The sequence below is a fragment of the Pelobates fuscus genome, chromosome 3 (genome assembly GCF_036172605.1).
Source record: "Pelobates fuscus isolate aPelFus1 chromosome 3, aPelFus1.pri, whole genome shotgun sequence".
Lineage (NCBI taxonomy): Eukaryota > Metazoa > Chordata > Amphibia > Anura > Pelobatidae > Pelobates > Pelobates fuscus.
In genome coordinates this window covers 280,802,573-280,819,581 of record NC_086319.1, presented here as the reverse complement: position 1 = coordinate 280,819,581, position 17,009 = coordinate 280,802,573, and positions in this window count along the sequence as shown.

Here is a 17,009-nt window from a genome sequence, read left to right as displayed (position 1 = left end):
TCTAACAGACATCTGAGGAGTGGCCAGTGAAGTTATCACTAGGCTGTAATGTAAACACTGCATTTTCTCTGAAAAGACAGTGTTTACAGCAAAAAGCCTGAAGGTAATGATTCTACTCACCAGAACAAATTCAATAAGCTGTAATTGTTCTGGTGACTATAGTGTCCTTTTAAAAGTGAAATGTAAGCCATGGCTCCTTGCTCAGACTGTCCCCCTTGAAATTTGGCCAATGTTTGCCTGCACATATGCCTATTCTTTTATTTATTTTGTTTTTTTCTCCAAGCTACTCCTGATTCTTATTAGGAACAAAATAAGTTTACATACAAAAATATCATGGTATATGATGCATTTAGTCCTGGTAAGTTGTGTATCTCACACTAGTCATTTTCTTACTCCTATTCAAAAAAGATACGCTGACCAAATCAGTGAAAAATATGGCTATAATGAATTATAATGCAGAAAGACAAAATTGTAGCCTATGATGTTACTAAAATTAATTGAAGTTTAGAAGAAGTTGGAAAATAATATTTGTTTCTGTTATAGACCTCTACATAATGAAGTTGCCCTGTAAAGTCAGTCACTTAACTAGCCTTGTTGCTGAGATATAAATGACTTTAAATGAATAACTCTGAAAACACCTAACAGTTGCTAAACATATTAAATGTTTAAACTTAGTGGAGTTGCATTTTAAGACAATAAACAGACTCTATCTGGTCCCTAGTCGTATGAATAAAATAGATCAGAACATATCAGACATCTGCTGAAGGTGTGATAAAGCGGTAGGAGATTCGATACATATTTGGTGGAGCTGTCCTCTGATAGAAGAATTTTGGAAATTGTTTCTAAGTAAAATTCAAGAAATAACTGGAACTAAATTCCCCTTCTCTCCTGAAATGCTTGTACTGCACCTAAATTTTAGCCAATAAAATTTGGATCTGCAATATTTCTTTACTCATGCCTTAATAGCGGCAAAGATTTCAATATCTAGAAGATGGAGAACTAAGATATTACCAAACTGGGAAACTGTAAAAAAAAGCAGCTAATCCTACAGTTAAAAATGTAAGGAGGTGTAAATAGAAATCTGAAGAAAAAAAAGATTGTTGATATAGATAAATGGCTAAATAAGCTAGCTGTAGTAACTTAAACTAACAAATACATTAGGAAATAAAGGGAGAATAAAGTAAAAGTAATAACAAAGCTAACCCAAGTATTAATATAGGAATATTATAGAGGACTATCAGAAAGAAAATGTTTCTCCATCTTTGTGTTTGTGGTGTATTTGCTTTTTTTTTTTTTTGATAAATCAATGTTTTATATATTTTAATAAGATATGTGGACCTATTAGGAAGGAATAAAGGGAGAAAAGAAGAAGAGAAAAGGGAAAGCATTGATGATGAATAATGTACCAAGGCCTGAGTTACAGGAACTGCAGTAGAAATCTACTGGCGTGTACTGTCTTGAAAAAAAAAAAAAAAAAAATTACTCTGAAAACACCGACCATATGTACTAAAAAATAGCATCATAAAAATAAAAGTACAGCCTGTATTAATGGAACTCGCTGATTAAAGATGAAGCATCTCTTTTGTTCTTTAGTCAACAATAAAATGCATCTGTTTCCTGGATTTTCCCCAGACTATTAACTGAATATGCAGGAAAGTGTTAAATAAATACACTGAAAAAGAAAAGGTCATAATTAATATTCTACAAATTACAGTTATGTGCTCTAGGCAGAATTGATTATTGAGAATTATTTAAATGTAAAAATACCATTTAAAATACTTTGCCACCTTGAATTTGTCTGGATAAATTAAATTAGAGATTCTCCATTCACTGTAGATCAATAGAGGAATTGATCCACAAAACCGTAACTGTGCTACGAGGGGCAATTTTTAATTGCTTATGTTGACTTTAAATTAATTGCTGAATATGATTTCATCTTATTATTATAATGCTCATTCATAACTAAATGAAGAATTGGAAAAAAAATAAAATAATTTTAGGGATCAGATCCATTATCCTCCATTTACACAAATATCTATAGAGATTTTGATTGTATTTATGTCTGAGAAAATGCCTTCTTCTTTTCATAAATTTAATTATTCTGATGATGTATTGATCCCAATAAAACACATTTATTGTAAGTTATAATACAATATTTCAGAAGGCCAACGTTTTTTAAAATTTCCAAAATCGAATTGGTTATCTATCTATTGTTGCAGTCTGTAAACATTTCTTCTGGGGTAGATATTTTAATGCCCTGAGGCATATTCAGTTTCAGAGAGGCTAGTAACTCAGGAGATGGATTGGCAAAAATGTAACTTTAGATTGAGGCATCATTTGCTTCCTGTGTTGCCTTGGCCTAGCAGCTTTCAAGAATGAGATCTAACTGGAGGAAATGATCCAGGGTGAGGAAATAAAGCTGTTTTCAAAATCACATAACCAAAGGTTTTGGTGTGTCCTTTTTGAAGTGGGGATAGACATGCATCATCCCAAAAAATACAGTGGATGTAGCTTCTACGTCAGTAGCTAGACCATGCTCCCAGACTATTTAAGAACAATTCAAGTTAAAGGGACACTATAGTCACCAGAACAACTACAGCTTATTGGATTTGTTCTGGTGAGTAGAATCATTACCTTCAGGCTTTTTGCTGTAAACGCTGTCTTTTCAGAAAAAAAATGCAGTGTTTAAATTACAGCCTGGTGATAACTTCACTGGTCACTCCTCAGATGTCTGTTAGAGATCCTTCCTGGGTCATGGCTGCCTAAAATGCATCCAAACATTCAGTGTCTCCTCCCTCTGCATGCAGACACTGAACTTTCCTCATAGAGATGCATTGATTCAATTCATCTCTATGAGGAGATGCTGATTGACCAGGGTTGTGTTTGAATCATGCTGGCTCTGCCCCTGATCTGCCTCTTTGTCAGTCTCAGCCAATCCTATGGGGAAGCACTGTGATTGGAGCAGGCCACCACTTCTGATGATGTCAGCAGACTGCTTGTTTTTCTGTGTCAAACAGCATGCAGATTTACAGTTTCAGGCTTGAATTCAGTAAGATTTTGCTATATTTATGGAGGCATGAGGGGCCCAGGGGGGCTAGATGGTGGTTTTAACACTATAGGGTCAGGAATATATGTTTGTGTTCCTGACCTTATAGTGATCCTTTAACAACATGAAATACTGTAAGTTTTCACAATTTAAATGTTCCCCCTTTTATTTTATACCAGGCTGTAACCATAATTGTGTTTACTGTATTGTTACAGTTTCCTATTAAACTATGTAACAACTCTTTGTGGCTGATTTATTGTAAGCTCATTTAGTTAGTGATACCCTACACAAGTTTGCTGCATTGCATTGCTGCAATTTCTGTGCTATACTGTATAAAGGGTTGTGCATGGGAGATATTACCTATAGTATTTTGTCTGACACCCTGATTAAATTAGGTTTGGTTCTGTTATATTTGCTAATTTTGGTGACTCTAAGATCCAGAGATTCTAGAAGTCTTGACAAGCTACCAAAGTAAGTGTGGGGCTTCAAGTAAATTACTCCCTGTTAGTGATGTCCCGAACGGTTCGCTGGCGAATAGTTCCGGCGAACAGAGCTTGTTCGCGTTCGCCACGGATGGCAAACATATGCGATGTTCGGTCCGCCCCCTATTCGTCATCATTGAGTAAACTTTGACCCTGTACCTCACAGTCAGCAGACACATTCCCGCCAATCAGCAGCAGACCCTCCTTCTCAGACCCTCCCACCTCCTAGACAGCATACAATTTAGATTATTTCTGAAGCTGCATTCTTTTTTTTTGTATTCTTTTTTTTGTGTTTGTGTTTATTATACATTATCCTCCCATAGCCAGTAACCTGTGTTTATTATACATTCTCCCCTCATAGCCAGTAACCTGTGTTTATTATACATTATCCCCCATAGCCAGTAACCTGTGTTTATTACACATTATCCTCCCATAGCCAGTAACCTGTGTTTATTATACATTATCCTCCCATAGCCGTTAACCTGTGTTCATCATACATTATCCCACCCATAGGCAGTAACCTGTGCTTATTATACATTATCTCCCCCCTAGCCAGTAACCTGTGTTTTATTATACATTATCCCCCCACAACCAGTAACCTGTGTTTATTATACATTATCCCCCCATAGCCAGTAACCTGTGTTTATTATACATTATCCTCCACATAGCCAGTAACCTGTGTTTATTATACATTATCCTCCCAAAGCCAGTAACCTGTGTTTATTATACATTATCCCCCCATAGCCAGTAAACTGAGTTTATTATACATTATCCCCCATAGCCAGTAACCTGTGTTTATTATACATTATCCCCCATAGCCAGTAACCTGTGTTTATTATACATTATCCTCCCATAGCCAGTAACCTGTGTTTATTATACATTATCCCCCCCATAGCCAGTAACCTGTGCTTATTATACATTATCCCTCCCATAGCCAGTAACCTGTGTTTATTATACATTATCCCCCATAGTCTTTTATCGGTGGACCTAGGCAGCATGATGTCTTAGGCCGGCCCAGAGAGTGAGTGAGTGAGTGAATAATATAATATATATGTTCAGAAACATATTAGTAATATATGTAAATCGGGTTCATGCAAAGAGGGTGAAAAGGTATTAAAGAAAAACACACTTATTGCATCAAATTTACAAAGCCAAACTTTTAAAAGCTTTCCTCACTTCTTTCTCGGGATGAGGAATATATCGGTTGTAGACTGAGGATTTCCATGTGCCCAATCTTTTAATAATATGCACTGGAGTGTCAGTGTTGAAGGAGACCGAAGCTGCCCCTATTCTAAATGAAAGACCCGAGACATGGATACAACCCAATCTTAGGAGTAGTGTTCTGATGTAGATAGATGAATTTAGCCGTAGTCAGAGGGATTCAGTGAGAGTAGTGGTGAAATATGTGTGGCATGACTGAGTGTGGGTAAGTAAGAGTCAAGTATTTTAACTGGGCACTAGTTCTAGGTGGGATAAAGTGGTATAGCGGATGGATGAGTAGTTTGGTTCGTTTTAGAGGTTTGTAGAGAAAGTATATAGTGATCATGATTTTTAGTGATATCCAATATTTTTAAGGTGGTCTCAAACAAACATAAAATGCTATATAAAATTTGTGGGAATATCGAATAGTTGTGTACAGTAAATCAGAGAGGGCTCAGAATATCGAACCATCGATCGGTAACCTGGATGAAGTAGGGGGTCATCTGTTTTATTAAATACGCTGTAATATGCCTTTAATGGGATAGGACGTTAGGAAAGGTGTGTGATTGGGATAAGTCGTTGTGGCTGTATTTACCTTATCCTGGGACCGACCTGGCTCCTAAGCTTGAGCCGCGTGTGGCTGGATCACTCCTGCCTCCACACGAGCTGCATGCGGCTTGATCTCCTCTTCTGACTTAGCCGCGTGCACTGACCGCAGTGATCGGTCACGTGGGCCACCTGGCACTAGGAGCACAGCTCGAGTCACGAGCTCGCTCTTAAAGGGGCAGTGGGAGCCAAAAGTTGATTCAGGCTCCCATTGGCCCACGTCATTTCAGCACCCCCACACACAAACGTTTTGGGGGCGTAGGCATGACGTGGGCCAATCAAATGTTAAAGGATATTTAAACTTCCCTAGCCCTATCCACTTTGTCCTATCGTGGTTTCTGTGTCAGTATCCTTTAGTGCGTTCCTTGATCTATTTTGTTTATTTTGGTATTGACCATGGCTTTGTTCTTGACTCTGAATTTATCTTTAACCCTTTCCTGTCTTGTTTGCCCGTGTGACTGATTACCATCTACCTGACTCTGGCTTGTTCTCGTTTTCGTAGTCTCTCTGTTACCATGACCTCGTCTCGTTTCTGATTACGCTTTATCTCTGTCTGACGTTTAGTCTGGCCATTTTAAGTCCAGGTAATAAGTTATATCCTAGTCTTGTCCCTTGCTATCCTAAACTCTGCGTGTTGGGGTATTACATCATGACATTATGATAGGACCATTAGCCCTGCAGGTTTAGGACAGCAAATGGCCTCCTATGAGGCAAGATTTTAAGAACAGGATCACCATATGGACCAGATTGCCAGGCCCATCAGACACTTTAGTCCAGAAATGCTTATTTGGCCCCTGAGACACTGGTATGCATACCATCTCAACCCGTACCTCCCATTCCAGAGGCATCTATCCTGACTAGAGATGTCCCGAATAGTTTACTGGCGAATAGTTCCTGGCGAACATAGCTTGTTCGCGTTCGCCCCGGACGGCGAACATATGCGATGTTCGGTCCGCCCCCTATTCATCATCATTGAGTAAACTTTGACCCTGTACCTCACAGTCAGCAGACACATTCCAGCCAATCAGCAGCAGACACTCCCTCCCAGACCCTCCTTTTTTTTTTTTAGACAGAAGTGTGTTATATTTGAGCATGCTAGGCTGAAAGTGCGTATATCATGGCTAGTTGCACTGAGGGTATGAGTATATAGCAGTACATTGTTGTGAAAGATGGCTGTCATGTTTAGGGTGTAGCTTGCACGTTATCAACTGTGTATTTATATCAGCAGCTCCACCACTATTTATAAATCAAGTGTGAGTCGCCCCATGAGATGAGACTAGTGAATAACATAGGTTTTTTTTTGTGTGTAATCTAATTGCAGTTGCCTGCCTGTCTGCCAGCTTCTTTGTCAGGCTCACAGTGGATACTGTGCCCACTTGCCCAGTGCCACCACTCATATCTGGTGTCACAATAGCTTGCATTTAAAAATAAAAAAAATAGTTTTCACTGTAATAGATTGAATAGCAGTTAGTTGTCAAGCGTCTGTGTGTCAGGCCAACAGCGTGTACTCTGCCAACCTCTGCCAGTGCACATTGCCACTCATACCTGGTGTCACAATAGCGTGCATTTAAAAAGAGAAAAATTTTCTCACTGTTATAGATTGAATAGCAGTTACTTGTCTGCAAGCGTCTGTGTGTCAGGCCAACAGCGTGTACTCTGCCAGTGTACAGTGCCCCTCATATCTGGTGGCACAATAGCGTGCATTTAAAACCCCAAAACTTTTTTTTTCACTGTAATAGATTGAATAGCAGTTAGTTGTCTACAAGCGTCTGTGTGTCAGGCCAACAGCGTGTACTCTGCCAACCTCTGCAAGTGCACATTGCCACTAATATATAGTGTCACAATAGTGTGCATTTAAAACCAAAAAACTTTTTTCACTGTTATAGATTGAATAGCAGTTAGTTGTCTTCAAGCGGGTGTGTCAGGCCTACAGCGTGTACTCTGCCAACCTCTGCAAGTGCACATTGCCACTCATATCTGGTGTGACTATAGCGTGCATATAAAACCAAAAAACTTTTTTCACTGTTATAGATTGAATAGCAGTTAGTTGTCTTCAAGCGGGTGTGTCAGGCCTACAGCGTGTACTCTCCAACCTCTGCCAGTGCACATTGCCACTCATATCTGGTGTCACAATAGTGTGCATTTAAAACCCCAAAACTTTTTTCACTGTTATAGATTGAATAGCAGTTAGTTGTCTTCAAGCGGGTTTGTCAGGCCTACAGCGTGCACTCTCCAACCTCTGCCAGTGCACATAGCCACTCATATCTGGTGTCACAATAGCGTGCATTTAAAACCCCAAAACTTTTTTCACTGTTATAGATTGAATAGCAGTTAGTTGTCTTCAAGCGGGTTTGTAAGGGCCTACAGCGTGCACTCTGCCAACCTCTGCCAGTGCACATTGCCACTCATATCTGGTGTCACAATAGCGTGCATTTAAAACCCAAAAACTTTTGTCACTGTTATAGATTGAATAGCAGTTACTTGTCTTCAAGCGGGATGTGTCAGGCCTACAGCGTGTACTCTGCCAACCTCTGCAAGTGCACATTGCCACTCACATCTGGTGTCACAATAGCTGTCATTTAAAACCCAAAAACTTTTTTCACTGTTATAGATTGAATAGCAGTTAGTTGTCTTCAAGCGGGTGTGTCAGGCCTACAGCGTGTACTCTGCCAACCTCTGCCAGTGCACATTGCTACTCATATCTGGTGTCACAATAGCGTGCATTTAAAACCAAAAAACTTTTTTCACTGTTATAGATTGAATAGCAGCCTTCACGCGGGTGTGTCAGGCCTACAGCGTGTACTCTGCCAACCTCTGCAAGTGCACATTGCCACTCATATCTGGTCCCACAGTAGCTTGCACGCATAGTACCACTAATCCCCAAAAAAATGACAGGCAGAGGCAGGCCACCCCGCAGGGGCCATTGTGGTCGTGGTGCTGTGATTCCCTTTTGCCCTAGAATAATGCCCAATTTTCAGAGGCCACGTACCCTGAACTTGAAAAGTTCTGAGGACATAGTTGACTGGCTAACGCAGGACACCCAATCTTCTACAGCTTCCGCTCGGAACCTTGATGCACCATCCTCCTCCAGCTTAGCTTCGGGCACCTCTCAAGATACCACTCACCCGCCTGCCGCCACCACCAACACTAGCACCACAGCCGCTTCACTTTATCTGTCAGAGGAGTTATTTACACATCCGTTTGAAGAAATGAGTGATGCGCAACTATTATTGCCAGAGGATGTAGATAACAGGGATATGTCTCAGTCAGGCAGCATTACACACATGGACGTACGGTGTGATGATGATGATGTTGTACCCGCTGCTGCTTCCTTTGCTGAGTTACCAGATACAAGTGAAGCGGTTGATGATGACGATGCGTCTATGGATGTCACGTGAGTGCCTGCTCGGCAAGAAGAAGAACAGGGCGAAAGTTCAGATGGGGAGACAGAGAGGAGGAGTAGGAGACGAGTTGGAAGCAGGGGGAGGTCGTCGCAAGGAGCTAGTGGCACAGTCAGATAGCATGCATCGGCACCCGAGGTCAGCCCGACAGCACGCCAATCAACGCATGCTGTGTCCACTACCAGAATGCCGTCATTGCAGAGCTCAGCAGTGTGGCATTTTTTTTGTGTGTCTGCCTCATACAACAGCGATGCCATTTGCAACCTGTGCCAAAAGAAACTGAGTCGTGGGAAGTTCAACACCCACCTAGGTACAACTGCTTTGCGTAGGCACATGATCGCACATCACAAACGCCTATGGGATCAACACATGAGTACAAGCAGCACACAAACTCAAAGCCGCCATCCTCCTCCTGGTCCCGCATCTTCAGCCACGTCAACCACTGCTGTCCTCCTTGCCCCCTCTCAATCATCCACCACTCCGTCTCTCGCCTTGAGCAGTTCCCGCTCATCTGCCCACAGTCAGGTGTCTGTCAAGGACATGTTTGAGCATAAGAAGCCAATGTCAGAAAGTCACCCCCTTGCCCAGCGTCTGAAAGCTGGCTTGTCTGAACTATTAGCCTGCCAGCTTTTACCATACAAGCTGGTGGAGTCTGAGGCGTTCAAAAAATTTGTGGCTATTAGGATACCACAGTGGAAGGTACCCGGACGAAATTTCTTTGCACAAAAGGCAATCCCCAACCTGTACTCGATTGTGCAAAAGGAAGTAATGGCATGTCTGGCACACAGTGTTGGGGCAAGGGTCCATCTGACCACTGATACCTGGTCTGCAAAGCATGGTCAGGGCAGGTATATCAACTACACTGCGCATTGGGTAAACCCGCTGACGGCTGCCAAGCATGGAATGCGTGGCTCTGCAGAGGAGTTGGTGACACCGCCACGACTTGCAGGCAGGCCTGCTGCCACCTCCTCTACTCCTCCTACTCCATCCTCTTCCATAACCTCCTCGGCTGAGTCCTCTTCTGCTGCTGCGTCTTGCTCCACATCAACGGCACCCCCCCAGCTCCCCAGGTACTATTCCACATCCCGGATACGGCAGTGTCACGCCGTCTTGGGTTTGACTTGCTTGAAAGCAGAGAGTCACACCGGACAAGCACTCCTGTCCGCCCTGAATGCACAGGTGGAAAAGTGGCTGACTCCGCAGCAACTGGATATCGGCAAAGTGGTTTGTGACAATGGAACAAATTTGTTGGCGGCATTGAAGTTGGGCAAGTTGACACATGTGCCGTGCATGGCACATGTGTGTAATCTGATCGTACAACGCTTTGTGCATAAGTACACAGGCTTACAGGACGTCCTGAAGCAGACCAGGAAGGTGTGTGGCCATTTCAGGTGTTTCTACACGGCCATGGCGCACTTTGCAGATATCCAGCGGCGAAACAACATGCCAGTGAGGCGCTTGATTTGCGACAGCCCGACACGTTGGAATTCAACACTCCTAATGTTCGACCAGCGGCTCCAACAAGAAAAAGCCGTTAATGAATATTTGTATGACCGGGGTGCTAGGACAGCCTCTGAGGAGCTGGGAATTTTGTTGCCACGTTACTGGACGCTCATGCGCAATGCCTGTAGGCTCATGCGTCCTTTTGAGGAGTTGCGGTCACAATCACCACCAGAAACAGCCTTATCAGCATCGCTTGCTGGACCTGCGGCAACGCTGGAAGAGGATTGTGAGGAAGAGGAGTCAGAGGAGAAATGTGGCTTTGAGGAGGAAGACCAACCACAACAGGCATCCCAGAGTGCTCGTTGTCAACTATCTGGTACCTGTGGTGTTGTACGTGGCTGGGGGGAAGAACATACCTTCATTGAGATCACTGAGGAGGAGGAACGGGAAATGAGTAGCTCGGCATCCAACCTTGTGCAAATGGGGTCTTTCATGCTGTCGTGCCTGTTGAGGGACCCTTGTATAAAAAGGCTGAAGGAGAACGACTTGTACTGGTTGTCCACGCTACAAGAACCCCTGGTATAAGCAGAAAGTGGCTGAAATGTTACTAAATTACAACAAGTCAGAAAGGATGCAGCATTTGCAAAATAAATTAAAAAGTATGCTTTACACAGCGTATAAGGGTGATGTCAAAGCACAACAGGAATATAACAGGGGAAGAGGTGAAAGTAATCCTCCTCCTCCCACGACCACGCTGGCACTGACAGGACGCTTTAAAGATGTGTTGTTGATGGAGGACATGCGGAGCTTTATAAGTCCTACGCATCGCCACAGCCCTTCAGGATCCACCCTCAGAGAATGACTCGACCGACAGGTAGCAGACTACCTCGCCTAAACTGCAGATTTTGACACTCTGAGGAGCGATGAACCCCTTGACTACTGGGTGTGCAGGCTTGACCTGTGGCCTAAGCTATCCCAATTTGCGATAGAACTTCTGGCCTGCCCCGCTTTAAGTGTCCTGTCAGAAAGGACCTTCAGTGCAGCAGGAGGTATTGTCACTGAGAATAGAAGACACCTAGGTAAAAAAAGTCTAGATTACCTCACCTTTATTAAGATTAATGAGGGATGGATCCCGAAGGGACTGACAGTGGGCGACACATTCGACTAAAAAAGGCATGATGAGATGAGCTGCCTTGGGCTAAAAATGGTGACCCTATGTAGGAGGAACAGTCCCTATTCTGCTCTGTGTCAGTGTGTATCAGGGTCCCTGAGGACAGGTGTCAATATATATCTGCCAAGTGACCCTATGTAGGGGGAACAGTCCCTATTCTGCTCTGTGTCAGTGTGTATCAGGGTCTCTGAGGACAGGTGTCAATCCATATCTGCCAAGTGACCCTATGTAGGGGGAACAGTCCCTATTCTGCTCTGTGTCAGTGTGTATCAGGGTCCCTGAGGACAGGTGTCAATCCATATCTGCCAAGTGACCCTATGTAGGGGGAACAGTCCCTATTCTGCTCTGTGTCAGTGTGTATCAGGGTCCCTGAGGACAGGTGTCAATCCATATCTGCCAAGTGACCCTATGTAGGGGGAACAGTCCCTATTCTGCTCTGTGTCAGTGTGTATCAGGGATCATTAGGATAGGTGTCAATCCATATCTGCCAAGTGACCCTATGTAGGGGTAACAGTCCCTATTCTGCTCTGTGTCAGTGTGTATCTGGGATCATTAGGATAGGTATTAATCCATATCTGCCAAGTGAACCTATGTAGGGGGAAGAGTCCTTATTCTGCTCTGTGTCAGTGTGTATCAGGGTCTCTGAGGACAGGTGTCAATCCATATCTGCCAAGTGACCCTATGTAGGGGGAACAGTCCCTATTCTGCTCTGTGTCAGTGTGTATCAGGGATCATTAGGATAGGTGTCAATCCATATCTGCCAAGTGACCCTATGTAGGGGGAACAGTCCCTATTCTGCTCTGTGTCAGTGTGTATCTGGGATCATTAGGATAGGTGTCAATCCATATCTGTCAAGTGAACCTATGTAGGGGGAACAGTCCCTATTCTGCTCTGTGTCAGTGTGTATCAGGGATCATTAGGATAGGTGTCAATCCATATTTGCCAAGTGACCCTATGTAGGGGGAACAGTCCCTATTCTGCTCTGTGTCAGTGTGTATCAGGGTCTTTGAGGACAGGTGTCAATCCATATCTGCCAAGTGACCCTATGTAGGGGGAACAGTCTCTATTCTGCTCTGTGTCAGTGTGTATCAGGGATCATTAGGATATGTGTCAATCCATATCTGCCAAGTGACCATATGTAGGGGGAACAGTCCCTATTCTGCTCTGTGTCAGTGTGTATCGGGGATTCTGAGGACAGGTGTCAATCCATATCTGCCAAGTGACCCTATGTAGGGGGAACAGTCCCTATTCTGCTCTGTGTCAATGTGTATCAGGGTCCCTGAGGACAGGTGTCAATCCATATCTGCCAAGTGACCATATGTAGGGGGAACAGTCCCTATTCTGCTCTGTGTCAGTGTGTATCAGGATCCCTGAGGACAGGTGTCAATCCATATCTGCCAATTGACCCAATGTACGGGGAACAGTCCCTATTCTGCTCTGTGTCAGTGTGTATCAGGGTCCCTGAGGACAGTTGTCAATCCATATCAGCCAAGTTACCCTATGTAGAGGGAACAGTCACTATTCTGCTCTGTGTCAGTGTGTATCAGGGATCATTAGGATAGGTGTCAATCCATATTTGCCAAGTGACCCTATGTAGGGGGAACAGTCCCTATTCTGCTCTGTGTCAGTGTGTATCAGGGTCTCTGAGGCAGGTGTCAATCCATATCTGCCAAGTGACCCTGTGTAGGAGGAACAGTCCCTATTCTGCTCTGTGTCAGTGTGTATCAGGGTCCCTGAGGACAGGTGTCAATCCATATCTGCCAAGTGACCCTATGTAGGGGGAACAGTCCCTATTCTGCTCTGTGTCAGTGTGTATCAGGGATCATTAGGATAGGTGTCAATCCATATCTGCCAAGTGACCCTATGTAGGGTGAACAGTCCCTATTCTGCTCTGTGTCAGTGTGTATCAGGGTCTCTGAGGACAGGTGTCAATCCATATCTGCCAAGTGACCCTATGTAGGTGGAACAGTCCCTATTCTGCTCTGTGTCAGTGTGTATCAGGGATCATTAGGATAGGTGTCAATCCATATCTGCCAAGTGACCCTATGTAGGGGGAACAGTCCCTATTCTGCTCTGTGTCAGTGTGTATCAGGGATCATTAGGATAGGTGTCAATCCATATCTGCCAAGTGACCCTATGTATGGGGAACAGTCCCTATTCTGCTCTGTGTCAGTGTGTATCAGGGTCTCTGAGGACAGGTGTCAATCCATATCTGCCAAGTGACCCTATGTAGGGGGAACAGTCCCTATTCTGCTCTTTGTCAGTGTGTATCACGGTCCTTGAGGACAGGTGTCAATCCATATCTGCCAAGTGACCCTATGTAGGGGAAACAGTCCCTATTCTGCTCTGTGTCAGTCTGTATCAGGGTCTCTGAGGACAGGTGTCAATCCATATGTCAAGGTGTCAAAATGTCATATGACAGGTGTCAATCCATATCCATTGTGATTTAGGAATGTTAGGTGATTTATGCCCTTTATGGATTACAACCAGACTCTGCATCAACTGTGTGATTTTCCATGGGAGTTTTGCCATGGATCCCCCTCCGGCATGCCACAGTCCAGGTGTTAGTCCACATGAAACAACTTTTCCATCACTATTGTGGCCAGAAAGAGTCCCTGTGGGTTTTAAAATTCGCCTGCCCATTGAAGTCTATGGCGGTTCGCCCAGTTCGCCGGTTCGCGAACGTTTGCGGAAGTTCGCATTCGCCGTTCGCGAACTGAAAATTTTATGTTCGCGACATCACTACTCCCTGTGCTTCTGTGCCTCCAGGTTTAATAGGGAGCAGCAGAAATGTAGGGTTTGCTTTATAGTAGTTTAATGTTTCAGGAATGTTATTGGTGGGCAAAACGTGAAAAGGCAATTCATTGTACTGCCATTACTCTCTTTGCCTTGATAATGTATCTCACTTTGTATTGATAATTTGGACATTCCTTTAGACTTGTGAATTTGGTTTCAAACAAATCAGTATTTGTAGGCAACTCCAAGTTGTCATATGGTCAAATCATGAAACACCCAAAACAGACAATGAACAAGTTTTTATTTATTTATTTGTTTTGCCCTTGGCATCAAAGAGAAGAGTAATTGATAGTTATGTGACAGGACCTACATGTTGATTTTATTCACAGATCAAATTAAATGTGACCAACAGAGAGAGAAAAAGGAGCAGTAAGAAAAAAAATCAAAGTTTATATATTTACATTGTATATTTTTTAACAAGTATATGCATATAGATATATATATATATATATTTTACTGCACCTCCTTTTTTCTCTCTATTATAATACTTATATTATGTGTTTATTTTACCATACACTAATAGGTGAATTATTGCACAATTTTGGTTCATCTGAAGCATATCTCCTGAAATGACAAAATCTGTCCGACCCGAAATGCCACATTGACAAAATTCAGTGCATCCAAATTAAAATTTTCAGAACAAAAATATTCAGATTAACTACATTCAACTTGCACAAGTCCACATTTCTTTGTAGAAATGCTGTGTAAAAACTTAACATATTCATGAAGAAAACGTTTAACCAAAACCTTGCCTTGCAATATCTTACACTAATGAAGCCTAAAAGGTAGATCCCCAGATGTTTTAAAACTACAGCTTCCATGATGCTCTGTCATTTTAAAGGCATTCTAAGAGCATGCAAAGTGTCACAGCAGTTGTAGTTTTACAATGTCTGGGGATCTACATTTTGGGCACCCCTGGCTTACACAATATTGCAGTAATGACTTACAGTTGTGTTCAAAAGTTTGCATATCCTTGAAAACATGAGTGAGCAAGTAAAACACATTTCTTTTATTTCTTACAAGATTCATGTTCAACTATAGGTTATAACAGAATGGCACAATCATAAAACAAAACATGGCAACAAAGAAAAAAACTAAATGACCCCTGTTCAAAAGTCTGCATACCCTTAGTTCTTAATTGCCCCCTTTGACAGTGTGCCCCTTTTAGAATCAATGACAGTGTGCAGTCTTTTGTAATAGTTATCTATGAGGCCCCAAATTCTTGCAGGTGGTATAGCTGCCATCAACCGCACGTTTGAGATCTCCCTAGAGTGGCTCGATGATATTCAGGATGATATAAGTCAGGAGACTGTGATGGCTACTCCAGAACCTTCATCTTTTTCTGCCTTAACAACTGGAGGGTCAACTTGGCCTTGTGCTTAGGGTTATTGTCATGCTGGAAAGTCCAAGAGTGTCCCATGCGCAGCCTTCGTGCATAAGAATGCAAATTGTCTGTCAGTATTTTGTGATAACGTGCTGCATTCATCTTGCCATCAATTTTCATAAGATTCCCAGTGCCTTTAGAGCTCACCGCCCCATTCTTCACAGTGGGGATGGTATTCTTTTCACTATAGGCCTTGTTGACCCATCTCCAAACATAGCACTTATGGCTGTGACCATAAAGCTCTATTTTGGTCTTGACACTCCAAATTACAGTGTGCCCGAAGCTGTGAGGCGTGTCAATGTGTTGTTGGGCATATTGTAACTGGGATTTTTTTGTGGCCCTGCTGCAGGAAAGGCTTCTTTCTGGCAACTCGACAATGCAACTCATTTTTGTTCAAGTATCATCGTATTCTGCTCCTTAAAACAACCACACTGTCTTTCTCCAGAGGTTTTTCTTATCTCAAACAATTCTTCTGGCAGTTGTGGCTGAAATCTTTCTCTGTCTACCTGAACTTGGCTTGGTATCAGGAGATCCCTGAATTTTCCACTTCTTAATAAGTGATTGAACAGTACTGACTGGCATTTTCAAGGCATTGGATATCTTTTTATATCCTTTTCCAACTTTATAAATTTCCATTACCTCGTTACGTGGGTCTTTTGACAGATCTTTTCTGCTCTCCATGGCTCAGTATTTAGCCTGCTCAGTGCATCCATGTGAGAGCTAACAAATGCATTTACTATTTATACACAGACACTAATTGCAATTTAAAAAGCTACAGGTGTAGGAAATTAACCTTTAATTGGCATTTTAACCTGTGTGTGTCACCTTGTGTGTCTGTAGTAGTGATGTCGCGAACATAACATTTTCGGTTCGCGAACAACGAACGCGAACTTCCGCAAACGTTCGCAAACCGGCGAACCGGGCAAACCACCGTAGACTTTAATGGGCAGGCAAATTATAAAACCCACAGGGATTATTTCTGGCCACAATAGTGATGGAAAAGTTGTTTCAAGGGTACTAACAGCTGGACTGTGGCATGCCGGAGGGGGATCCATGGCAAAACTCCCATGGAAAATTACACAGTTGATGCAGAGTCTGGTTTTAATCCATAAAGGGCATAAATCACCTAACATTCCTAAATCACAATGGATATGGATTGACACCTGACATATGACATATTGACACCTTGACATATGGATTGACACCTGTCCTCAGAGACCCTGATACACACTGACACAGAGCAGAATAGGGACTGTTCCCCTTACATAGGGTCACTTGGCAGATATGGATTGACACCTGTCCTCAGGGACCCTGATACACACTGATACAGAGCAGAATAGGGACTGTTCCCCCTACATAGGGTCACTTGGCAGATATGGATTGACACCTGTCCTCAGGGACCCTGATACACTCTGACACAGAGCAGAATAGGGACTGTTCCCCTTACATAGGGTCACTTGGCAGATATGGATTGAAACCT